Genomic DNA, 25,886 nt, shown 5'->3' with positions numbered 1-25,886 from the left:
AGCCATTGATGCTTGCAACTGGTAGCTCTAGTTTTCCACACAATCCTTCCTTCACATAAAGGCAGGTATGTATGCATAGCCCATAGAACGGTTCCTGGCTCAGAGTGGAGCTCAATAAATATTTGTTAAATTGTGGAATGAGACTGACCCCCGACTGACTGTAATGCTAACACTTGTTTCCCCAGGCTGGATTCTCTGCCCTTCGCCTCACTGCTGAGGATTCTACCAGCTCTTCTGCCCTCAGTTAATTATACTTAAGAAATTTCAGGGGGAACAAAAGAAACCCGGGAGACAGCCTACGCACCTAAAGACTACCATGCCCCGAAGGGATTGCGATGATCTTGCGACAATTTGTTTACTGTCCTCCTGGGCGAACTTCCGGAATGTGTGGGCGGGGCCAAAGGACTCCTCCAATGAGCGTGTCCGCGGCCGGAGGGGGCGGGGAAGTTGCCAGGTGGGCGTCTCAGCGCCGGCGCCGAGGAGCGGACAGTTGCTGGGCCGCCGAAGTGGGAGGCGTTGCTGAGCTGCGTCAGCCGAGCCTGGCGGAGCCGGGTGTCGTCGGGCCGCGCTCTGCCGCCTTCTCCCGGGCTCGTTCGTTTCCCCGGTGTGTGTCACAGCAGCCGGGGCCCACCACGCCCTAGCCTGAGGAGGCCCTCCTTCAGCTCCGGGTCTTCTTCCTCGCCCGACGCAGACGACGAGGGCCTGCGCGGCACCCGCGAAGATGCTTCTGTTTGCAAGAGGTGCCTGGGGACGTGGGGCTGGGGGCCGGGGCCTGGGGGCTGGTGGGAGGCGAGGCGAGCCCAGCGTGTACCCGAGGAATAGGCTTGTGCGCCAAGAGGTGCCCGTCAGGTCGCGCGACAGCTGTGGGGCGCGCGGAGCGAGGGGTTTCTTCGTGTGCTTCACGCGTTCGTGGAACGGGCGGTGTGTGCCGGGCACGGGGCCAGCCTGGGGATGCGGTGCCTGGGAGTCGGGCGCTGAATTGGCACACGTGGTCTTGGCTCCTTGGAACCAAGTCTTGCTGGAAGGACAGACGTGAAGCAGATAGTAACGTTGGTCTAGATGGGTTCTGAGGAGTGCAGCTCTCCCTCTTGTATGGGATTGTTAAGGCACCTTCTAGTTTTAGTTTATTTCTTGTTGTCTTTTCAAAGAAATTGATCGGATCTCACGGTATTTCTGTGCTGTGTCCGTTTCTGCCTTAATATGTGGCTTTCTAATTCTAGATGTTTGTTTTTCTTTTTTCAACATCTTCCAATGCTTGTTTGAAATAATTAAATGTGGAGTGTTGTGCTGTAGTTTTTCTCCATGTTTTTGGAGGAGCAGAGGAGAAATTTTGAACGACTGAAATGTTATGATTCACTTTGTTTTCTTCTTACAGTAACTTTGTATGGAATTTTTTTTTTTTTCTGTTCCTGGATGTTATATGGACAGGGTTCCTGGTGTGAGAGAGCCCACTTCTGTCTGGATGGTGAAGCGCAGTTTCTTTAAACATAACGCTATTGGGAATTAAGGGGTATATTTTGTTTCTTTTTCCTTTATGCAAAATCCTTCCTATTCCTTTTTTCTTTCCTCCCATCCTCTTTCCTTATGGCCCCGTCTCGGAGGAGCACCACCTCTTTTGCCAATTTCTGGTTCTCCCTTGGAAGCAGTGCTTCTCCAAGGCTGACACCTCCAGAGCCTTTCCCCTTGCAGCAGCGTGCTCGTGGCCAGTGCCCAGGACTACCGAGTCCTTCGCCTGTGTTGCGTATTTCAGCAGGTAGTGTTGGACTTCCTCTTTTGAGGGTGGTTTGATGTGTTTTATCTGATTCCTCCATGACCTTGTCCTTTCCATGGAGTCTTAAACCTTGTAATCCTCCACTCTGCCAAAGGCTTTCAGTAGTGGTCGGAGCTGGGCTGGAAGTTGGCATTTCTTTCTGAACTTCCAGGTCATTTGAAGGTTATGGTCGTCTTGGTCATCTTGTGACGCTACAGGCTTGCTTCTATGTGGCTTCGTTGGTTCTCCTTGTTGACTGTATGATTTGGAGGAGGTCGATTGTATGACTGTGGAGAGTTTTGGATTCAGGGAGGTGTCTTGATCTTCCAGACCCTAAAGGCTCTCCCAGAGTTCTTCCCGGTATCTGTTTTCACAGGCCTTTCCCACACGTGATGTTCTTCCTGTTGTTTTCTTGATCCAATGGTATTTCGATGCCAGTTTCATTTGTAATTAATGGATTGTGTCCTTGCTGCCTATTGGTCATCTGTATTTATTTCTCAGTCAATTATTTATTCCTACCCCTTAGCAGTTTCTTAGTTGGGTTTTGGGAGCTCCTTCTTCAGTGTGGATATTAACCATTTGTCTATTTTACATGTTGCTCCTATTTTTTCTGAGTCTGACTCATCTTTTAACTGTGTTTCTAGTATTGTTGCTAGATGGAATAGTGTATCTTGGGAGTCTTTGCACATTAGTGTAAATCCTTTTGTTTTTGTCTTCGCTCGTGGGTGAGAGATTGGGTATCGAATGCTTATCTCACACAGTTTTGTCCCTCGTCTCTGTCCACACACATTGCTCCATGTATCCTAGAATTGCAGATGAGCAGTCTAATTCCAATGTGACCTTTTTTTCTCTTTCTTCCTAAATCCCTAGAGAATCTTATTTATTCTTGAAGTTCCAAAACTTTCTCAATATGTGTTATGGTCATATTTTTTTCTCATCAATTTGGCCTCATATCTGATGTGTTCCTTTTGATGATCCGGGCCCTCCTTGAGTTGCAGAAAGTTTTTTCTGAGATGTGTTTAAAGATTATTTTTCTCATCTGCTCTGCTCTCTCCCTCAGACATGCCAAACATTCTTCTATTGAAAATCTTTTTCCATCTCTGGAATCTTCTTCTTATTTTCTCTCTTTTCCTTTATCTCCTTCTTTCTGAGAGAGTTTCTCAAGAATGGCTTCAACATCATTGATTCAATTCCCAGTGATGTAAAAACTGATCTTGATTGTTTCTAAGCTGCATGTAATCTCAAGGGAAATTTTATTCTTTCCCAAATACTTCCTCCTTATCTTTTTGTCTATTTCTCCCTTGCCACCCTCTCCCTTTACAGCTCAGTCCCTCAACTTATACAAGTTTTCATTTCTTGCTTCATAGAGCAAACAGTTTCCTGAATTTTCCTGAGAACACAAACACAGCAGAAGCTTTCTAAAATATAGTTCTGTTTCCTCAAATGGAAGTCTTTCAAGGACTCTTCTCCTGACTTTTAAGCTGAACATTTCTATGTTCATGCTGTACAGTCTTGAAGAAAAATAAGACAAAGACATATGGCTGAGATATATGTTCTGATTTCCACGTTGGCGTATTCATCAAGGAGCAAGAAATGGACAGCCTTTTTCTATTAGTTAGACGTAATTTCTACTTAGTTCCTATCAGGTTGCTATGTGATCTTTTCCTTGTTCCTGCTCTGAAGTTGGAGAACTCGGTGATGTGCACAGCCTTGAGCCACATTTCTAGTTTATTATTTTTATTTTTATTTCTTTATGCTGATGAAGATTCGTCCAGAGCTAACATCTGCCGCCAATCTTCCTCTTTTTTTCTAATTGAGGTCAAAAGAGTTTATAACATTGTGAAATGTCAGTGGTCCGTTATAATTTGTTAGTCACCATATCAGTGTGCCCCTTTACCCCTATGCCCAGCTCCCTCCCCGCTTCCCCTCTGGTACCCAGTAAACCGTTCTCTTTGTTCGTGTGTTTACCTTCCACAGTTGAGTGAAATCATATGGTGTTTGCCTTTCTCTGTCTGGCTTATTTCACTTAACATAACACCCTCAAGTTCCATCCACGTTGTTGTGAATGGGACAAGTTTGTCTTTTTTTATGGCTGAGTAGTATTGCATTGTGTGTGTGTGTGTCTGTGTGTGTGTATAAATATATATATATGTGTGTGTGTATGTACGTATATGACATCTTTATCCAGTTGTCAGTTGATGGGCACTTGGTTTGCTTCCGTGTCTTGGCTATTGTGAATGATGCTGCAAGGAACATAGGGGCACATAAGTCTCTCTGAATCATTGATTTCCAGTTCTTTGCTTAAGTACCTAGTCATGAGATAGTAGTGAAGAGACTGTCTTTTCTGCATTGTCTGTTCTTGGCACCTTTGTCGAAGATTAGCTGACCGTAGATGTGTGGTTTTATTTCTGGGCTTTCTGTTCTGTTCCATCGATCTGTGTGCCAGTTTTTGTACCAGTACCATGCCGTTTTGGTCACTATGGCTTTGTAGTACATTTTGAAGTCAGGGATTGTGATACCTCCAGCTTTGTTCTTTTTTCTCAGGATTGCCTTAGCAATTCGAGATCTTTGTCCCATATGAATTTTGGTATTCCTTGCTCTGTCTCCGTCAAGAATGTCAGTGGGATGCTGATAGGGATTGCATTGAATCTGTAGATTGCTTTGTGTGGTATGGACGTTTTACCTGTGTTTATTCTTCCAATCCATGAGCAAGGAGTCTCTTAACATCTCTTGAAGTCACTATCAATTTCTCTCACTCATGTCTTATAGTTTTCTTTGTATAAGTCCTTCACTTCCTTGGTTAAATTTATTCCTAGGTACTTTATTTTTTTAGGTACGATGGCAAATGGAATTATATTTTTGAGTTCCCTTTCTGTAAGTTTGTTGTTGGAGTATAGAAAAGCAACTAATTTTTGTAAGTTGACTCTGTACCCTGCAAATTTACTGTAGTTGTTAATTATTTGTATTAGTTTTCCAGTGGATTTTGGGGGGTTTTCTATATACAAGCTCATGTCATGTGCAAACAGCGAGAGTTTCACTTCTTCACTCCCTATTTGGATTCCATTTATTCTTTTCTCTTGCCTAATTGCTCTGGCCAAAACCTCCAGTACTATGTTGAATAAGAGTGATGATAGTGGGCATCCTTGTCTCGTTCCTGTTCTCAGGGGGATGGTGCTCAGTTTTTGCCCATTGAGTATGATATTGGCTGTGGATTTGTCATATATGGCCCTTATTATGTTGAGGTAATTTCCTTCTATCCCTATTTTGTTCATAGTTTTTATCATAAATGGCTGTTGGATCTTGTCAAGTGCTTTCTCTGCAGCTATTGAGATGATCATGTGGTTTTTATTCTTCAATTTGTTGATGTGGTGTATCACATTGATTTGCGGATGTTGAACCATCCCTGTGTCCGTGGTATGAATCCCACTTGATCATGATGTATGATCCTTTTGATGAATTGCTGAATTCAGGTTGCCAAGATTTTGTTGAGAATTTTTGCGTCTATGTTCATCAGCGATATTGGCCTGTAGTTCTCCTTTTTTGTGCTGTCCCTTTCAGGCTTTGGTATCAGAGTGATGCTGGCCTCGTAGAATGTGTTAGGAAGTGTTCCATCCTCCCTAATTTTTTGGAATAGCTTGAAAAGGATGGGTATTAAATCTTCTGAAAGTTTGCTAGAATTCCCCAGGAAAGCTATCTGGTCCTGGGGTTTTATTCTTTGGGATGCTTTTGATTGCTGTTTCAATCTCTTTGCTTGTGACGGTCTGTTCAGGTTGTCTATTTCTTCTTGACTCAGCTTTGGGAGGTTGTAGGAGTCTGAGGATTTATCCATTTCCTCTAGGTTAGCCATTTTGTTGGCATACAGTTCTTCGTAGTATTCTCTTATAATCCATTGTATTTCTGTAGAGTATGTTGGTATTTCTCCTCTTTCATTTCTGATTTTGTTTATTTGAGCCCTCTTTTTTTCTTTGTAAATCTGGCTAGGAGTTTGTCAATTTTATCTATCTTCTCAAAGAACCAGCTCTTTGTTTTCATTGATCCTTCCTACTGCCTTTTTTGTTTGAATAGCATTTATTTCTGCTCTGATTTTTATTATTTCTCTCCTTCTGGTGACTTTGGGCTTTATTTGTTCTTGTTTGTCTACTTCAGTTAGGTGTAATTTGAGATTGCTTATTTGGGATTTTTCTTGTTTGTTAATGTGTGCCTGTATGAATTTCCCTCATAATATGGCTTTTACTGCATCCCGTATGAGCTGGTATGGCATGTTATCATTTTCATTTGTCTCCAGATATTTTTTTATTTCTTCTTTAATTTCTTCAATGCTCCATTGCTTGTTCAATAGCATATTCTTTAGTCTCCACATCTTTGTCTCTTTCTCAGCTTTTTCCTTGTAACTAATTTCTAGCTTTAGACCATTATGATCAGAAAAGATGCTTCTTATTAGTTCATTTTTTTTTTTTTAATTTATAGAGGCTTGCCTTGTTTCCCAACATATCCTTGAGAGTGTTCCGTGTTCACTTGAGAAGAATGTGTATTCTGCTGTTTTTGGATGGGGTGTTCTGTATATGTCTATTAAGTCCAACTGTTTTAGCTTTTCGTTTAATTCTACTGTTTCCTTGTTGATGTTCTGTCTGGATGATCTGTCCAATGATGTGAGTGGGGTGTTGAGGTCCCCTACCATTATTGTGTTATTTTTAATATCTTCTTCTAGGTTTGTTAACAGTTGCTTTACGAACTTTGCTGCTCCTGTGTTGGGTGCATAGATATTTATAAGTGTTATTATTCTTCTTGATGGAGTGTCCCTTTGATCATTGTATACTGCCCCTCTTTGTATCTCTTTACCTGCCTTGTCTTGAAGTCTACTTTGTCTGATGTAAGTATTGCGACATCTGCTTTCTTTTGTTTGCTGTTAGCTTGGAGTCTCGTCTTCCACCTCTTCACTCTGAGCCTGTACTTGTCATTAGAGCTGAGATGAGTTTCGTGGAGGCGACAAATTATTGGATCTTGTTCTTTAATCCATCTTGCCACTCTGTGTCTTTTTATTGGAGAGTTCAGTCCATTTACATTGAAGGTGATTATTGATGTATGATGGCTTAATGCTGTCATTATATCACTCGTTTTCCAGTTTTCCTGCATTTCCTTTGTTTCTCGTCCTGTGTGTTTTGGTCTACCCATTGAATTATGCCGTTTTTTATGCTGTGTGTCTTTGTTTTTTCCTTATTTCTTTTTTGTGTCTCTGTTCTGCTTTTTAGTTTAGTGGCTGCCCTGAAGTTTGTATTCAGAATCTCGTGCATAACATAGTCCCTTTTCTGATGACCTCTTACTTCCTTGGTCTAAACTGATTCAGTCCCTTTCCACCTCACCTCCTAAGTTATTATTCTCATATCTTATTCCAACTTGTGTCATGAGTTTGTGGTGAAAGTGACGAGATTGTCTTTGTTTTTGGTGTTTTCCTTCCCTTTAGCCTAATGCTGTAGTTGAATATTTGCTATCCTGTTCTGATCCTGTCTATCTGTTGGTCTCCTTACTCTGTGTTTTGTGACCCCTCTCTCCCCTTTGTCATTTTTTCAGGTATGAGGGCCTTCTTGAGGATTTCTTGGTGTGGGAGGATGGGTCTCATGGCTACAAAGTCCCTTAGCACTGTTTGTCTGGGAAAGTTTTAATTTCTCCCTCATATCTGAAGGATGTTTTTGCTGGGTAGAGTATACTTGGCTGAAGATTTTTATCTTTTAAAATTTTGGATATGTCATTCCATCCTCTTCTAGCTTGTGAGGTTTCTGCAGAGAAGTCTGCTTATCTGATAGGGGTTCCTTTGTAGGGTATTTTCTTCTGCCTTGCTGCCCTGAGTATTCTTTCTTTGTCTTCATTTTTGCCAGTTTTACTACTATATGCCTTGCAGTAGGTCTTTTTACTTTGACACATCTAGGAGATCTGAAGGCTTCCTCCAGACACGTTTCCCTCTCATTGTCTAGATTTGGGAAGCTGTCTGCTGTTATTTCTGTGAGCACGCGTTCTGCTCTATTCTCCTTATCTTCACCTTCTTCAATACCTATGATTCTTATGTTGTATTTTCTCATTGAGTTGGATATTTCTCGGAGACTTTCTTCATTTCTTGTTAGTCTCACTTCTCTCTCCTCCTCTGTCTGGAGCATTTCAACATGTCGCTCCTCTGTGGTGTCCACACGAGCATTCAGGGAATCTGTATTTTGTTTTATTGCTTCCATTGTGTCTTTCATCTCTAGTATTTCTGATTGATTCTTCTTTATAGTTTCAATCTGTTTTGTGGACTAGCTCCTGAACTCGTTGAATTGTTTCTGTATATTCTCTTTTACCTCATTGAGTTTTTTGACAATAGCTCTTTTGAATTCATTGTTGCTTAGTTTACTTATTTCTGCATCCTCAGGACTGAATTCTGGGTGCTTATTTTCTCTCTGGTCTGGAGATTTGATGAGTTGCCTGATGCTGAAAGGATGAGTCTTTTTCCCATTGTGATAGTATTCTGTTGCAGTTACAGCATGTTGCCAATGGATGGGGGTCGAGAGCCGTGTATTCTGAGCCCTCCACCTTCAGCGGAGATGGCCCGGCGCAGTGCGGGTCAGGGGAGGGGCACTTTCTCCTGCATGCAGTCCCGGGTTCCCGATCAGCTCTCGCTATCTGGGCTCCTGTGGTCTTGGCTTGATGAGGTCACCCCTGAATGAAAGCTTTTGCCCTGTTAAAGGGCTTCCCTTTAGGCCGCAAGGGCCCTAGGGAGTCCTGGGTGATTCCACAGACGCGCAGCCCCTCCCCCCACGCCTTCTGTCACGGAGCCTCCCTGGCAGTGACCACAGTCTTTAAGGGAGGGAGCAGAGTTCTCTCTTACCCTGTGCCAGCTCCTCTGAGGCAGGGCTCCAGCCTCTCCCCCCTCTGTCGTGTGGCTGCCGTGACTCTCCGAGGATTTTTGTGCTTTTAGGGTATTTTCTTTTGAAATAGGGTTGCTCCTTTTCGTTGTATCTTGGAGGGGAGAGAGTCCCGGGCAAGCTCACTCCACCATGATGCTGATGTCACTCCATTGCCTGTTTAATCTTGAAGTCGGTTTTGTCTAAGGACGGCAACACCTGCTTCTTTTGTTTGCCATTAGCTTGGAGTCTCATCTTCCATCAGTTCACTCTGAGCCTTTGTCTGTCTTTAGAGCTGAGATCTGTTTCCTGGAGTCAGCATAATGTTGGGTCTTATTTTTTAATCCATCCCACCACTCTCTCTCTCTCTCTTTTTGTTTTTGAGGAAGATTAGCCCTGAGCTAACATCTGCTGCCAATCCTCCTCTTTTTGCTGAGGAAGACTGGCCCTGAGCCAATATCCATGCCCATCTTCCTCTACTTTATACATGGGACACCTACCACAGCATGGCTTGCCAAGCTGTGCCATGTCCACACCTAGGATCCTAACTGGCGAACCTCGGACCGCCAAAGCAGAACATGTGCACTTAACTGCTGAGCCACTGGCCCGGGCCTACACTCTCTCTCTTTTGATTGGAGAATTCAATCCATTTACATTTAGAGTGATGATTGATCTATGAGGGCTTACTGCTGCCATTTTATCACTTGTTTTCTGGTCGTTCTGTATTTCCCTTGTTTCTTGTCCTTTGTATTTCGGACTGCCAGTTTAGTTTGGTAGTTCTCTATAATGATTTTCTCCGTATGTATCCTTTGTGTCTCTGTTCTGATTGTTTGTTTAGTGGTCGCCATGAGGTTTATATAAAAAATCTCATAGATGAGATAGTCCATTTCCCGATGGCCTCTTATTTCCTTAGTCTAAAGCAGGTTCCATTCCTTTCTTCATCCCCTTCTAAGTTACTTTTGTTGTAACTTCCGTTTTCTGATGTGAGTTTGTGGTTAAAATGATGAGATTACGGTTATTTTTGATGTGTTCCTTCCCTTTATCTTCAATATTATAATTGGTTGCTATCCTGTCCTGATAGAGAACTGCAATTTTCTGATTTTGTCTGCCTATTTATCTCTTTGCTCAAGGCTTTTTAAACCCTTTCTTTTTCTTTCTGATATCAGGGCCTTCTTGATCATTTCTTGTATGAGGGAGTCTTGTGGCAATGAACTCCCTCCGCTTTTGTTTATCTGGGAAAGGTTTTATTTCTCCATCATATCTGAAGGATAATTTCAATGGATAGATCTTTTTGGCTGAAAGTTTCTGTTTTTCAGAATTTTGAGGATATTGTTCTGTTCTCTCCTAGCCTGTAAGGTTTCTGCTGGGAAATTTGGTGAAAGCCTGCTAGGGGTTCCTTTGTAGGTTATTTTCTCCTGCCCTGCTACCCTTAATATTTTTTCTTTGTCATTTACTTTTGCCAGTTTCACTAACATATGCCTTGGAGAAGGTGTTTTTACATTGATACAATTAGGAGTTCGGTTAGCTGCTTTTTTTTTTTTTTTTTAAGATTTTATTTTTTTCCTTTTTTTCCCCAAAGCCCCCTGGTACATAGTTGTATATTCTTAGTTGTGGGTCCTTCTAGTTGTGGCATGTGGGACGCCGCCTCATCGTGGTTTTGATGAGCAGTGCCATGTCCACGCCCAGGATTCGAACAAATGAAACACTGGGCCACCTGCAGCGGAGCGTGCGAACTTAACCACTCGGCCATGGGGCCAGCCCCTCGGTTAGCTTCTTTTACTTGTAAATCCAGTTTCTTCCCCAGGTTTGAGAAGTTCTCAGCTATTATTTCTTTGAACAAGCTTTCTGTTCCTTTCTCCCTCCCTTCTTCCTCTGGCATACCTATAATCTTTCTGTTGCATTTCCTAATTAAGTTGGATAATTCTGGGAGAATTTTTTCATTTCTTTTTTATCATAGTTCTGCCTCCTTCTTCTGAAGCATTTCTATATTTCTGTCCTCCCAGCTGCTGCTTCTGTGTTCCATAAATCAGCCCTGTTATTCAAGGACTCCAGATTTTTCTTTATCTCATTCATTGTGTCTTTCATCTCCAACATTTCTGATGGGTTTTTATTTATAGTTTCAGTCTCTTTTGTGAAGAATTCTGTCTGTTCATTAAATTTTGTTCCTGATTTCATTGAACTGCTTTCCCAAGTTTTCTTGTAACTCATTGAGTTTTTTAATGATAGCTATTTTGAATTGTCTTTCATTTAGATTGTAAATGTTTGTGCCTTCAGGACAAGATTGATTTCTGGGTGCTTGTCATTTTCCTTCTGGTCTGGAGTATTAAAGTGTCTTTTTGTACTATTTCAGGGGGTGGATTTGTGCTTCCCCTTAGTGGAAGTATCTGATTGCAGATTCTACCTGCTACCAGTGGGAGGGGCAGGACCTGTGTATTCTGAGCCCACCGTGATCCCTGGCATCTGTGCCTGTCCTTTGGAATCTATGCTGACTGGGCACGTCTGCCACTGCCCGCTCACTCCTGCTGCTTTAGAAATGTATGTGCATTCGCTCTGGTAGGAGTCCCTTCCTCTGGCTGAGCTGGTGTGTCAGGTGGAGGGAGAGGCGCTTTGTTTTGCATGCAGAATCCTAGGGGCATTCCGCTCTGCCCTTGCTGTCTCCCCCGCTGGGGTGCTTGCTTGATAAAGATGCCCCTGCAATTCCTTGGCCTCCTCTGTGTGGGGCTTTCCCACAGCTGTAGGCAGCTCCAAGAGCAAAGGCGTTCCTGCGGAGAGCTGCCCCTCCCTGCTCTCCTCACAGAGCCACGTGCAGTCCTGTGCCCTAGATCACCGTCAAGGAGGAAGAGGAGATCCCCTTACCTCCTTCCACTTCCTCCCGGGGGTACAGCACCTCCACCTTCAAATGTATGGCTGCCTGGGTCTCTCAGACGTCTGTTGTGTTGTGTGAATGTTCTCTGTTGGTTTATGAATGTCCTTTGCATTGTGTCTTGGGGAGAGAGTCTAAGGGAAGAGCTCACTCCACCATGATGGCGAATGTCACTGGTTTTTTGTGGGTGTGTATGTGAGCTGCCATTAGCATGGCAGATGGGTGGTGTAGGTCCATGCCTGGGAACCGAACCTGGGCCACTGAAGCAAAGTGCACCAAACTTTAAGCACTAGGCCACTGGGGCTGGCCGCCAGATATCTAGTTTAAAACAGCCAAGTGTCATGAAACTTTCTAGTTTAAAAAGTCACTCCTTCTTTAAACTAATAACCTGATGTCTAAGAAGAGATATTGAGATACCACTACCTTATTGTCTTTGTACAGTATTTAAAACTCATTCCTGGATGGGCTGTTTCTGCATTCATGGCTAAAAGCTACAACTTCACCATGGCCGCCCCACAGCTCCTTTCCTTCCACATGCACGTTTCAGCTCACGACTGATGCTGGATGAGGGTGTTAAAGACTCTGAATCCTCTACTAAATAGTTTCCATACTGAGAGAGATTTGAATTCCTTCACTCTGATGAAAGAAAGTCTATGCTTGTGAGATTTCTTGAAATATTTTACCATAAATGGTTCCACCAGTCTACCTGTAAGCTTTAAAGGTTTAACTCATGGAAGTTCTTCTGGTTTTCTAGCAGGTAATGGTGAAATATTTCTGGTTCCTAGTGCTATTGAAATTCTCTGCCTACTCTTGAGTTTTTACATCTAGGTGAGTCTGGGGAATGGCTCATCAGAAAGTACCCACTTTCTATTCATGATTCTGAGCTAAGTAGATTGTGAATATGTCGCTCTGCTGCATGAAATTCTCCAAGGGTTCCCAACTATGTATACTGTCAGGTAGAAAAGCGTCTCAGAATAGCATGTGAGCTCTTTACAATCTGGCACAATCCTATCTTTTCAGATTCATGTGTATTCACTTCCTGCCATAGATCTCAGACTCTCGCCACACTAAACTATTGATCTCTTTCTGCAAACCTGTCAGGGAATTTCAGACCTTTCTACTTCTGCTCATATACTCTTCCTTCTGCCTGAAATGCCTTGCCTCTCAGTGGGAATTGATATTTATCCTTCACAGTGGAACAGAAATAGCACCTCCTTTTTCTAGTATTTCCGATGCCCAAAGCAAAATTCATGACACCATTTTCTTTGGCCCCGTTGCTGTCTAAATGTTGTGTCTCCCCAAAATTCCTTTGTTAAATGCTAAGGCCCAATGGGATGGTATTAGGAGGTGGGGCCTTTGGGAGGTGATTAGGTCATGAGGGCAGAGCCCTGAGGAATGGGATTAGTGCCCGTATAAAAGGGGCTTCTCGGCCGACCTGGTGGTACAGTGGTTAAGGGCACATGTTCCACTTTGCTGGCCTGGGGTGCACCCGTTTGGATCCCGTGTGCGGACATGGCACCGATGGCAAGCCATGCTGTGGTAGGCGTCACACACATAAAGTAGAGGAAGATGGGCATGGATGTTAGCTGAAGGCCAGCCTTCCTCAGCAAAAAGAGGAGGATTGGCAGCAGATGTTAGCTCAGGGCTAATCTTCCTTAAAAAAAAGGAGGGGGCCTTCAGAAACCCCTGTAGCCTTTGTCTCACAGAAATTATCTTCTACTGAATTGTTCCTCCCTTTTATTACCTCTGTTCTCTGCCTCCAGAACCCCGATAAAAGAAAGGGCAGACATGTATGCTGCTTCACATTTCTCTCCTACGTGCCATCATTCTGCCTTTGGCTCTGGTCTGCAAGATTCCACTGACTTTATCACCAGATCACTGACATGTTGTTAACCATCCCCATTCTCTTAGTCAGTCTGTCCACTGAATTGTTTTAGTGTCAAACATATTTTTAATTCCCAGGCACTCATTTTCGGCCTCTGATTGCTCCTTTTTTGCAGCAGCAGTCTGTTCTTACTTTTGTATGTGCCATCTTTCCTATCTCACTAGAGTCATTTCTTACTCTTTTAACATTGTTTTGTTTCCTGAATGATCTTTATTTCCTAAAAACACAATTATTTTACTTGTTAATCTTAATGTGAGTCACATATGTGATTTCTTTTCTTCACATTTGTTGACCCTTGGCTGTTAGTTCTTGTTTGTGAATAAAGATCTAGGCTGTTAAGCAGTGGGAGTTCCATTTGGATTTGTGTAGATCTCTCTGCCAAGAAACTGCTCCCTGGATGAGCCTGTACTGGTGGGTCTGGTGCCATAACTGGAAAATGACAGTTCAGAGTTGTGGGGGTCAGCCGGCCGTGGAGAGCAAGTCAAAAAAGGGAGGACTTGACTTGAGCAGTGAATTATTTTGATGTGTTCCTTCTTGAGAAAAGCTGTGTCGCCTCTCCTTTCTCATTAAGGTGCCTGCTGGATGTTCCACAGTTTCCTCAAACTCTGCTTTGCTGCCCATTCATGGTCCTACACTCAAATGAGGAGGCATCTGCAGGTAAGCAGGTCACTTTCTTTAGCATGCACAGCTTGGATTTTTATGTGGGGGCCAAAAGCCTCTGCTGTCTGCTGTATATATTTGGGAGGAGGGCAGGGAAGAGAGATGGGGTCCAACTAGCCCAGCCTTCCCAGATGCAGTCTTTTAAATAAAAAATATTCATCATATGTGTGTATATATATATATATACACATATATTGAGCAGTATGATAAGAGTGCCAAAATGGCTGAAAATTCTGTCTATCCTGTGTCCATGCCCCTCTGCAATGTGACTTTGGAGCCCCTCCTAGCAAGATGTGGCATTTGTTTCTCCATCTCCTTGAATCTGGCTTGGCCCTGTGGCTTAGTTTGTTCATTGGGATTCTAGAACAGTGACCTGAAGGAGAGACTTGAAAACCGCTTGCACACTGGACTTGCTGTCTCTTGCTGCCCTTATAAAGAAGATAGGTAAGGGGCCAGCTTGGCGGCATAGCTGTTAAGTTCGTGCACTCCACATCAGTGGCCTGGGTTTGCCAGTTTGGATCCTGGGGGTGGACCTACGCACTGCTTATCAAGCCATGCTGTGGCAGGCATCCCATATATAAAGTAAAGGAAGATGGGCATGTATGTTAGCTCAGGGCCAGTCTTCCTCAGCAAAAAAAGGAGGATTGGTGGCTGATGTTAGCATAGGGCTAATCTTGCTCAAAATAAACCCAAAATAAGTAAAAGACAGGAAAGTTAAAAATACATTTTTTTCCATATGAATTCTGAGCTATCAGAAGTAACAGTCCTGGGGGCCAGCCCGGTGGCTTAGCAGTTAAGTGTGTACGTTCCGCTTTGGTGGCCCAGGGTTCGCTGATTCAGATCCCGGGTGCGGACATGGCACTGCTTGGCAAGCCATGCTGTGGTAGTCGTCCCACATATAAAGTAGAGGAAGCTGGGCATGGATGTTAGCTCAGGGCCAGTCTTCCTCAGCAAAAAGAGGAGGATTGGCAGCAGTTAGGGCTAATCTTCCTCAAAACAAAAAAAGTAACACTCCTGTGAAGAAGCCCAAGAGGATGACAAGAGGCATGTGGCCCATTTGCTTCTGTTGCTCTGACCAACAGCCTGCCAGACACATAGCATGTGACAAAGACTTCCCTAGATTATCCAACCAGCAGCTAATCTACAGCTGACCATGGATGCCTGGGATACAGAGCCTGGGAGAGATGTGCTGAGTTCACGCAGATAAGAAGAACTGCCTAGTTGATCCAAATCATGAACTAAATGAGCAGTTGTTGTTTGAGACCACTAAGTTTTGGGGTAGTTTATCACCCAGCGAGAGCTAACTGATACAAACACCTCATTGTATTGATGTTCCAGCTACTGTCGATACTCTGATAAACAAAGTAGATAAGGCCTCTGTCCTCAGGTGATGAGAAACAAAGAAATAAATGAGTCAGACAACTTCAGAGATTCACACATGCTCTGAAGGAAAGGAAGCAGGGTGATGTGACTGGCTGGGGTTGGGATCTAATTTAGATACTGTGATCAGAGAAGAATGCTTTGAGCAGCTAAAGTTTGAGCCAAGACCTGAATGACAAGGAAGAGCCAAGCATGTGAAGGTCTAGAGGTAGATTGTTCCAGACAGGAAACAGCAAGTGCAAAGGCAGTGAGCTGGGGAGACACTTCACGTGTTAAAAGGACATAAAGAAGGTCAATGAAGCTGGAGTTGGTGAGCAAAGGAGAGAGAGAGGGGAAAGATGTAAAGTCAGGAAACAGACCTTGGGGGAGGACTTGGCCCGTGATTAATTTATCAGTTACCTTCATGCTTGTACCCTGTCTCATCTCTGTCCTGTATGTTTGTGGACTAGGAGCTTGGAGCTCTCAAAGGACCCCTGTGGGAAGGGTTCCTCTTTTCTCCAGCATTTTGGTCTACATCTTTCTGTGATCTGTTTTCATCAGTCAGATCCATCTGCTTTCTGTCTTCTCGGATTTCTTCAAGATGTCCTCCAGCTGACTGCCATTCTAGTTTACTAGCATTACCATGGATTCATTCTTTTTAAACTACAAGATGGTTTTGGGGGGCATTTTTAAGGACCTTCGTATATATTAGTCCCCAAATCACCATCTTTAGTTGAAATTCTCATACCTCATGTTGAAATTTGGAGCTCTGAGCCCATAAATCTCCTATCCCCCTTTGTTATCCTATCTTTTTCTCTGTTTCTTCTCTTTTCAGCTTGTCTTTACAGTGGCTGGTGAGAGGCCAGCCCTCAATGGGCTCTTTATTCACTATCCAAGAAATATGTCCTGAGAAACTTTTATCTGCAAACAAAATGGAGGCCCTTCTCACCTACCAGTTGCCCCTTTGCAGCCACTTGCCTTGCTCGGTTCCTGCTGAGTTGAATACGCTCATCCAAACACCCCCTGCTGGGACACTGAGGGGACACAGGGTCAGTTCTTCCCAGTGCCTTCCACTTCACTAGACACTTCAGGTGTTTCATTTCCTAGGGAGGTTTTGATGTCTCAGAATTCATATGCCAGAAAACTGTATTTGAACTCCCTGGTCTTCCATCTGTCTGTCTGCCTATGTTCTATCTTCATTGAGTTTTGGGTGCCACAAATCATTAGATGGCACATAGGATGTCATACCTGGGAGGGATGGTCCATGTTACCCTTTTGAGAACAGGAGATGCTACACCCTTACAGACCAAGAGCTTGGCCTTCCTGGACATTTGTAAAGTTTCCCGGCAAGGAATCTTCACTTATCTCCCTAAAACAGATAAATATACTTTTGTACAGAGATGAGAGCACGTGAAAGGTGAGACTAGCAATCTTCAGGGCCCAGTGCTTACTCATAATGTTTTCTTCCACAAATCTGTTGGGTCCTTTGCAGAAGCCCAAAGTACAAAACTCTTTGCCTGCCCTGAATTTGCCTTACAGGAATACCACTACACACTTCCCTCCAACCCAGAATCAGAGGCCAGAGCACCTTGAATGAAGAGGAAAGGAGGTCCATATTGTCTTCTCTACCCCAGGGCCATTGCATGTGCTGTTCCCTTGACCATTCTCCCTGCTTTTCCTCCAAGTCTCTGACTTATCCTGGCTCTTACTTATCCTTCTCGACTCAGCTTATATGCTGCTTGCTCGGAGAGGCCCTCTCTGCTTTTCTGATCTTCCCTTCCTTCCCCAAGTGTAGTGGATGCTGCTGTGCCCTGCCCGGGTCCCCTTCACTGGTGGCACACTCTTTCCTCAGTTGCTGTGAGTATTCATTGCTCAAATGGAGCTGCCTTGCCTGGGAGGTTACTCCTGGCCACAGGGGACAGTCAGTGGTCAATGATTGACTGGGGCGCAAAAAGCCAGAAGCCTGGCCTCAAGGTGGACCAGAGCCTTCTGGGATATGAGGGAGAAGTTAGTCTCCAGCTGAGACCGCCCCTTTGCTTAGTTTTCTTGTCCTGTCTGCTGCTTCCCTCACACTGCACCCCCTCCAGAGAGCCCTCCTCCAATGAATCCTTTCCACCAGAATCACTGTCTCAGGCCCTGCTTCTGGGAAGCCTGACCTAAGACACTGAGAAAGCTTTCTTTAAGAGGTTTGTCTGTGTATTTACACAGCGAGGACAAGTTTTCTCTCTGACCCCTGCGCCTCTAACAGTGATGGAGAGCCATGTGAATGGACTCGGATGTGAATAGTCCCCCTGGAACTGGCCACACAGCAGCCCCCCGTCTGAGGCTCCTGAAGAGCTTCTCTAGGAGGTGGAAGGGGAAGAAGAAAAAGAGACACTGCACGCAAGCAGTTCACCGGGAGGCTGTGCTGTCATTTCTGAAGCAGAGCTCTTTGACCTGCTAAAAAGTGGTATTTTTTAGAGCCTTTAGTTAAATCATTTAATCTAAAATTCAATATAAATGACACTCGTTAATTTTTAAGAACCCCATATCTGTTCTTTCCCTGAAGTGAAACAAATTTGGTTAAGGATGGGTGTTTCTGAGTTTATTTCCTACACAGTTGAAAGCTCAATGCCATGGTTAAGTCTCTTGTCCCAAAGGTAACCCCTTGGGAGCCACAGCAGTAGCACAAACTAATGAAACAGAAGGAATTCATGTTTGAAGAGCCAGAGCCTCTGGAGACATTGACTAAATGGCCTGAGCCCCACAGGATGGTTTCGAATTGAGTTCCTATGCAAATGTTTTTAAACACCAGTCCTTTGTCAGTTACACATTCAATACTTAAAATTTAGATTATCTGAAGGTGACTCTTGAGATTTAACAATTGTGACATTTTCTTGAGGCAGGAACTCAACTCACACATCCTACAAAGTTGGCAGATGGTGAGTGAACGAGGTGACCACTGAGCATCTACTTGGCATGTGTGCAGTAACTCACATGAAGGGATTTAAATCTTTCCAACTCTGAATGTTGCTAACAAGGGCAGAGGTGGGGCAAAGAAATGGCAGGTGTTTGAGGGTCTGCAAGACCAAAGCTCTCACAGCTGTCGCGTGATTACTATAGTCTCTCCATGTCAGCCACCACGATGGCTGCTTTAGAATCTGATTTTCTAGATGCACAATTAAGGATACAGAGGCACTGATGTGCTGTCTTAGGAAGAAGATGGAGCTTGGGTGTCTGTTAAATTGGAATTTGAAGGTGATCAGGGTTGTGATCCCCTCTCTTGATTTTCCCAGCTTCTCGCACCCGCAGTTGAAGAAGCCGTGTCCTGATAGTCTCAGGCAGACTAGTTCCGCCGATTCCTTATTCCCAGTGCAGGTTTGCTTTTCTCTCTGCGTCTTTCTTTTCTGTTTATGACACCACCATCTTAGTTGCTGAAGTTTCCAACCTTGACCGTTGGCCCCTGTACCTTTGTCCTTCTTATGTCTTCTCCTGTCATTAACCTCAGGGCCACCTCCACCCCTTATCTTCTGGCTGTCATTCCTTGGCCTCCTCACGGGATGTGACCATCACTTCCATCCACTTGAGTCCTTCATGGGCCTGGCCTCGCCTTGGACCTTTGGGTGACTCTGAGTCTCTCCTCCTCCAAGAGCATCATTATGGGGACCCATTGGGAAAATCCTCTACTTTGGCTCTGCTCCCAAGGTCTCCTCCTACAGCAGCGTGTGCTGCCTTTTCCCTTTCACAGGAAGCGTGTGAGATTAACTGTTTTGACTCCTTTCTCTTGTTTTAAAGAAAGCAACACCAAGATATGTGTTTCCTCCCAGAAAGGCTAGAGAGGGGCAACAAGGAAGGGGAAAATGTGTCTGCAGATCTGTAGCTTAAAGCTTCGTGTGTTTAAAAATCATTCTTGTTTGTCTTTTATATTCCTATAAAATGCATAGAGAGTTTTATCCATCAGTATTCCAGACAAGATCAAAGAAGCCTATGTTCTGATAGCACCATTAAAGAGGAGGGGCCCCTCTCTCCCTCCTGCCCCTGAACAAAGGCTCCCGTGAAAGCTAGAACAGTCACTCTGACACCTGCCCCATCACCAGATGAACCTCAGGAGCTCTGGACCCAGGGGTGTCCTGACTGGAGCCAGAACACAGGAATAGGGGAGGTTCTAAGACCTGAATAGTACTTGGCATTGGATTTGATAGACACTGCAGGGACTGAAAAACTCTTTAGCCAGTTTTCTTCTTTTACTATCTCATAGTTTGTATTTCATTTCCATCAAATGGCATGAAAGCATGTTATTGGCCAGCGAGATGATGAAACCCTGATGTGGACCTACCCTAAACCTAGTGTGAATTCTGAAATCCTCACGACTGATCACAGTGACTTCTCCTTCCACGTCTTCATCTCTGTTTTCCCCTGGAACCTGTTGTCTGTCTAGCTCAGGATCTCCGTGCTCACACCTCTGTGGTCTTGCTTGTTTCAGCCCAAGGTTAGCCACTTTGCTGGTTCTCGTGAGCATCCCTGATGCCCTTGCCTCTGTGAACTTCCATGACCCCTGGCTTCCCATCCTCAGCCATGCCGCTCATTACCCCCTTCAATATCTAGAATGTCAGGCCGCACCGAATAAAATCACAAGAGTTATTTGCTCTTTATCTAGTTGGCCCTTTGATGGTTCTAACGTCCTCAGTCCTTCACTGGTTGACCACAACATATTCTTAAAGTACTCCAAACCTGTTCCACTCTGATCAAGGTCCATATTCCATCCCGACTGCCAAACTCGGCAAAATCATGTTTTGTGGGGACCAAGTCCATCAGTGTGAGCTTTCTCAAAATCTCTCTTATCTACATCAAATTCATTTTTGTATTTGCCCCTCTCTTGTTTTTCTTCTTTCCTCCAATAAAGAAATTTCCCTTGGTATTATCTAATCAAGTTGAAAATGTACATGGTCCCTGACTCAGTATTTTTTTCTGTCTCTTCATCTCCTTGCTTATTTTCCTGTTGACTTAGTCTATGTATTTTTTTTAGAAGGTCTGTTTAGTTCTTAGGAGGATGAAGCTGTAGAGAGAGCCATGCTAATTATGTGTGTCCCTTTCCTCCAGAATCTCAGCCTCCTCCAAAATAGACACAGAGGTCAGCCACTGTCATCATGGAGCTCAGAGGTCAGTGGGGAAGATGGAGTATGAATAAAGTGTTACAATGCAACGTAAGTACTATAACGGATGTCCACTCCAGGTACGGGTGTGGCACAGAGCAGTGGATGAACTCAGTGGGGGTGGAGGCAGGAAAGTGTTACAGTCAAGGAATAGCTGAGCTGGATCTTAAAGAATTATTAGTTCAGTAGACAAGGTGGGGAGGTAGCCATTAAATATTTGTTAGATTAGTAAACGAAGGGCATATCCCACAGAGAAAACAACGGGTGCCAAAAGAGTGACGAAGTGACACAGCTCTGTCTCTTCAGGAAAAGTGCAGGCTCAGTCTAGCTAAATCAGGTGGGAGGAAGAGAGAGCTGGCAAATGGGCCTGTGAGCTCAAAAACTAAAATAAAGAATATACCTAAGAAAATTAGATGAAGGAAATAATACTGATAAAAGCAGAAAATATTGGTTCAAGAAATCGTAAAAACAGTAGCATTAACACTTAATTCCAAGAGTTGTTTCTTGAAAAGAAAGACAGAGCAAGAAAGGAGAGACAGCAAGAGACCAGAAAGGCAAGAAGAAGGGATGGAGGGAGGATAGAAAGAGGTCTTGCAAGTTTAATCAGGGGAAAAGGAAAACACGTACAAAGTAAACGTATTGAAGGTGTATTTATAGAGGGCTCGATGCTTCCCAGGTCCTGGGCAAGGTGTTGGGGACAAACAGCTGTATAGACAGACACGTTGTCTGCCTTTGAGGAGCTGAATTTTAACGAAGAAAGTGCTTCTTTAAACACGTAACTACACAGACAAAATATAACCCACTAATTGAGAGGGGTATGAAGGCAAAGTAAAGAATACAGCGAGAGGTTGTAGCAAGGTCAGAAATTAACTTGGGGCTGGGTGCTGGATCGTGAAAGGCTGTCTGAAGATGTGGCGTTTCAGCCAGCATCTGGGAGAGGAGGATGAGTTAACCAGACAAAGTGACTGCAGAAGCAATCCAGGGAGAAAACCAGCCCGTGTGAAGGTCTTGAGGTAGGAAAGTCCAAGTCACTGGAAGAAGGTGAGTGGGGCTGCAGTGAACAGAGGAAGCAGAGAGTTGCCAAGACTTGCAGGGAGGGTGCCAACAGTGTCAGTTTGGCCAGGACTAGGGGAAGGGTCCTGGCGTGTAAGACTTTCAGATTTAACACTGGGACAGTCCCAGGCAAACCTGGATGAATTGGTCACCCTATTTACAGGCCTCATTCAAGATTTTGTACCTTAGCAGCAGAACAGTGTGGCAGCCATAATCGAGGCAGCCATAGTGAGGATGGAGAGAAATGGACGGATTCAAGAAATATTTAGATGTAAACTGACAGAACTTGAGGACAAAATGATAGCCAGGGAAGGGGTTAGGGCAGGGGGAATAATCTAGAATGAACTGCAGATTTTTCTGGCTTTGGAAACCAGAGGGATGTGCATTAAAAAGGAATGAATACAGAAAGAGACGACGCTAAAGTTGTTCTTTGACATTAACTGTCAAGTGAGAGCTCGAGGTTTGATCACATTTGAGCACACAGGAATAAATTTTGGTACCCTCCATCTCTCCCACCCCTCGGAGTGAAATAGAAAGTGGGCCTGGTAGAAACCCAAATGTGCTCCAGACAGAATTTGGAATTCAGTTTGAACCTGTAAAGAAGTGGAGTGTTCCTCACCCTGATAAGGGGACAAGACAACATAATAAGTAAAAGGAAAACCGGAAGGCTTTGTTACAGACCGCATTCAGCCTGCATTCAGATGGCATGTCAAGAACTCTATTACTCTTGTCCCCTCGTCCAACTCTTAGACTCCCATAATTAACCCAGAGGAAGTTGTAAGTGAAATAATTATGAAGTCCTTTCAAAACTAGACACTTGACACATCTGTTATAGAAACCTTATAAAAAGGAAACTGGATTCTTGTAAATTTTAAGATTATATTAATTCAGACACAAAGACACTCCTATGACTTTTCACAAAAACACTCAAATCACAGAGTTTGTTCTGCCTGCCATTGAGATGTGGGGGATTTTGCTGTGTGCACTAAATTCTCTTCTTCTTCTTTTATTTATTTACTTATTTATTTCCTTCTTCTCCCCAAAGCCCCCCAGTACGTAGTTGTATGTTTTAGTTGTGAGTCCTTGTTGTGGCATGTGGGACGCCACCTCAGCATGGCTTGATGAGCAGGGCTATGTTCGCACCCAGGATCTGAACCGGTGAAGCCCTGGGCTGCCAAAGCAGAGCACATGAACTTAACCACTCGGCCACAGGGCAACCCCTAAATTCTCTTCTTTAACTGCCCATGTCACAAGAGCACAAGACTAGAATGAAGACAAGCACGGGAGACCAAGGTTGAGAGTTTATTGAACATGAAGGTCTCATCCACATTCGAAAGCACAATCCCGGTGAGACCTCAGTCATGTATCTAGACGGGTGAGAACTTGCTTCCAGTGTCCCTGAATCCCAAATGGAAGGATGCTTTTCCTGTATGTGGGAGCCGAACGCCAGGGCTGGGAAGGGCTGCCAAAATCATTCAGCCCAGTCTTACATCCGCAGTCTGTTTTTCAACACTCCTTCACTCGTTTATTAATTTAACAAATATTATTGGCACCTGCTGTATACACGGCACTCTTCTAGGGACTTGGGATCTGGTGGTGAACAAAACAGACACCAGTTCCTCCTGTCGTTGACGTTATGTTCTAAAGAAAGGATTCGAGTAGCAAACAATAAGAATAAGCAGTAAACGTAGTGAATAAGTAAGTTAAATAGTACCATAGGTTGGAAGGTGAAAACAGTGCAACAAAGAAATAGGAGGGCGGGGAAAGAGATCAGAGCGATGGTGAGGGGGCAGGGTGCAGCTTAAATAAGGTGGTTGAGTAGCTCCTTGTGAAGATGATGTTTGAAAGCAGATTTGAAAGAGGTGAGGCAGTTAGCCATGGGGATCTCTGGGAGGAAAGCCTGGTTGGTGGTTTTATTTCCCTCCAAGACAGTCCCGAGTGCTCTAAAGTGGGATGTTTAGCAAAGTGCTCCACTGGGTTCAGAAGCTGGGCTTTGCTCAGGTCCCACTCATGAGTCGTGTGTCCTAATCAGTTTGTTCTAGAGTATTCTAAATAGCCCACCACCCTCACAAGTCTCCTGCTCCCAGAGCCCCTGCTTCGGCTCTCCCTGTTGTAGGATAATGGATGTCGTGGAATTGTCTGTTTAGGTGTCCAGCTTCTGCAGGAGGAAGTACAGAAGCTCCGAGATTAGGCCACACAGGGTCGAAACCTGCTTCTGCCGCTGACTGGCTGTCTGTCCTTCATCAGGTCATTTAACCTCTGTGAGTCTCAGTTTCCTTATCTGTAAAGACAAGATGATCATGTCTGTTCAATGGGGGTGTCATTAGTATTCCCAGAAAAATTGTGTGTATAGCGCTTGGCATGGTGCTTGGCACACAGTAAGCACGTAACTAAAACTAAGACTCTGGTGGTGCCCACTCCAGTGCCATCTCCTTGAGGGCAAGGCCCCTCTTGTCTTCCATTCTAGTTGACCAGTGCCTGGCATAGAGCCTGGCCCGTGTAAGGATGGTCATGAGCAATGGAGTGCAGTTTGTCCAGGAACACCCAGGAGAACATACCCGAAGCCTCACTGGAGGACTCAGCCTCCTCGTCTGGTTGGTAAATAGCCACCCATCCATCCGTTCACCAGGATGACGAGTTTATACCCACACACCAGAATCAGATTTTTCCTTTTCTTTTCTTTCTTTCTTTTTTTTTTGTGAGGATGACTAGCTCTGAGCTAACATCTGTTGCCAGTCTTCCTCTTTTTTGCTTGAGGAAGACTGTCGCTGAGCTAACGTCTGTGGCAGTCTTCCTCCATTTTTTGTATGTGGGACACTGCCACAGTATGGCTTGGTGAGCAATGTGCAGGTTTGCTCCTGGGATCTGAACCTGTGAACCCCAGGCTGCTGAAGGAGAGTGCACAAACTTAACCACTACGCCACTAGGCTGGCCCCCAGAATCAGATTTTATTCCTCTTTTTTCCCTGAATTGACTGTCTTGGGAAGAGAAGAGTAGCCAGGTAAAGGGACATGTGTGGGGAAGTTTTCTTCCCTACAAGAAAGACTAATAAATGAGACTGTTTCTTATCCAAGTTATAGTATTTCTTGGCACTTTTTTCTTTCAAAATGTGTTTTTTTTCTAAAATTGAAGCATAATAATAATAATAAAATTGTCTAGAGTGTCAAGCTCCAAGTTAAAGGTAGGCTGTGATTCTGTATATAGAAGAGCTTCATAAAGAGAATCAGAACTCTGATCCCAAATGCCTCGCAGTGTGGGTAAAAAGGTACCAAATTAAAAAGACTGTTGCCAAGTTTCCTTTCTTACTGCATTTTGAGATTCAGAACTATAACGGCATGGCGCTCAGACTCTGTCAGTATGCATTGGACTCTGGTGGCTAATGTGCAAAGTCCATAATTACCCAGCCCTTCTGGATGTCCCAGCAGGAACCAAGTGGTGAGGACCTGCAGGCATCTCTGAGCCTCCTGAGGTTGAGGGCCGGTGGGTGGAAACCCCATTCTGGGCCAAGGGAAGTGGCAAGATGGTCATTGTTGCTGTGAGCTGGTTTGAATACAGATGTGAAGTGAAGAGGTGATAGTGCTGTGATGCTGTCTGCTGTCCAGGCTTGTGGCCGCAGTCCAGCCTGCAGCCTGTCGTTGTGAATACATCCGATGGGCGGCTGTGGCAGTGACTCCTCCTTCCACAGCGGTCTCCTGGCTTGTCGAGGGTGTGTCCACAGCTGAACAGAAATCCCACCAGTTTTCCACTTTGCCCTGGAACAAAGGTTGACCCAGAGCCTCTGAGCTAATTCTGGCCACTGCTTGTTCTGTCAGTAAAGTTTGACTGGAGCACACCCGCGCCACCCGTTTATGGACTGTCTGTGAGGGCTTTTGAGCTATGATGGCAGAATTGAGTGGTTGTAGCAGGGGCCTGCAAAGCCTAAAATGTTTATCATCTGACCCTTTACAGAAATGTTGCCAATGCCATTCTACGTGAATGAAGGTGTCTGGAGTGCTTGCACCCAGAGAAGGTTGTGAGATCGTTGTCATCACCCAGACGTGGTAGCAGACACCTGCACTCGCACTCAGATGAATCTGGGGCTGGCCTGGGACCTCGACGCAGACATCTGGTTGCAGCCGAAAGACATCGTCCCTCACCTTAAGTTAAGGACGTTAACATGAAATTGACTGGTCTTGTAGTTTTGTTTGTACTTGATTTTTAAGTTTGTTTTGGTTTTAGAGTTGTGTAAGAGCTAAAAGAATAAGGAAGTTTTACCAGGATGTCTGTTTGTAAATATTTAATTTATGTTTGAATAAAAGTAATTCAAGTGACA

The 25,886-nt window shown here is 44.3% G+C and overlaps 1 long non-coding RNA gene across 1 annotated transcript; it reads left to right on the top strand.

The window, feature by feature from the left end:
• The first annotated feature begins 439 nt into the window (after nucleotides 1-439).
• LOC139040193 (uncharacterized) lies at nucleotides 440-25,886 on the top strand. The gene is made up of 5 exons (XR_011494217.1): nucleotides 440-740; nucleotides 13,942-14,027; nucleotides 20,469-20,572; nucleotides 23,722-23,835; nucleotides 25,523-25,886. It is a non-coding gene; the product is annotated as an uncharacterized lncRNA (long non-coding RNA).

The sequence above is a fragment of the Equus asinus genome, chromosome 14, assembly GCF_041296235.1.
Source record: "Equus asinus isolate D_3611 breed Donkey chromosome 14, EquAss-T2T_v2, whole genome shotgun sequence".
NCBI lineage: Eukaryota > Metazoa > Chordata > Mammalia > Perissodactyla > Equidae > Equus > Equus asinus.
This window is presented reverse-complemented; position numbering and strand designations above follow the sequence as displayed.